Here is a 1,103-nt window from a genome sequence, read left to right as displayed (position 1 = left end):
AACTTTCTCACCTCCTAAGATATTGAAAAAATCTAAAAAATATATATTTTCGCTATGAAGAGGGCATTTATCTTACAAATTGTCGACATTTTGGCAACAAATTTATTTTTCGTCGTCAAATTCGTTGCTAATTGGCAACGAAAATTTTTTTCGTCGCCAATCTGCAACAAAAATGTTACTTCATCGCCAAATAGCGACGAATTTGGCGACGAAACTGTATTCGTCGTCAAATGTCGACTAAGCTACCCAATCATGTTTAAAATGCATTTTCCACTTTTTTTTAACGAATCTTGGCTATAATCTCCTTTACTAATAGCGTATATACCGTTCAGTATATAACCAGTTAGATTTCCTTTCTTATATAGCAAAATAGGCTACGATGTGTCAATACATCATTCGTTGGATTATAGCACTCGACTGACCCCAACCTATTCAGAAAAAATAATTAATAAAATCTGGTACGACATTGTAAAAGAAAAAAGTTGTCCATATGTGTATGTGTTATTTCATTAAATATCAGTTATAAAATAAGATATATATTGCGGTTCATAATGAACGGGAAGGAGGAAAAAATAGTCAAATTTCGCGACGAACTTAGTTTCGTCGCTAAAATCGTCGCCAATTGGCGACGAATCATAGTTCGTCGCCAATAGGCGACGAATTAATTTTCGTCACCAATTGGCGACGACGAGTTGCCGCCAATCAGCGACGAAAATTAATTCGTCGCCTATTGGCGACGAACTATGATTCGTCGCCAATCGTCGACGAATTTGTTCGTCGCCAATTGGCGACGAAAAATAATCGTCGCTGATTCGCGATGAATTTTTGATTCGTCGCTAATTTATTATATTTTGTGACGAAAAATTTTTTGTCGCCAATCTGCAACGAACTTTTTATTCGTTGGAAATATTGCGATGAATTTTGCAACGAAAATAATTTTTTCAACGAATTTTACGACAAAAATATTTCGTTGCTATTTTGGCAATGAATTATTTTTCGTTGCTAATTTCGACACAAATTTACAACGAATATTTGTTTCGTTGCAAAATTAGTTGCAAATTTGCAACGAATTTTTTTTTGTTGCAAAATTTCGTTGCTAAAAC

Source organism: Curcuma longa, chromosome 15, assembly GCF_044706935.1.
Source record: "Curcuma longa cultivar G26 ecotype Majalengka, Jawa Barat chromosome 15, ITB_CL_G26_1.1, whole genome shotgun sequence".
In the NCBI taxonomy this organism is placed as follows: Eukaryota; Viridiplantae; Streptophyta; class Magnoliopsida; order Zingiberales; family Zingiberaceae; genus Curcuma; species Curcuma longa.
The sequence above is the reverse complement of the archived record's forward strand: the minus strand, read 5'-3'. Positions refer to the sequence as shown.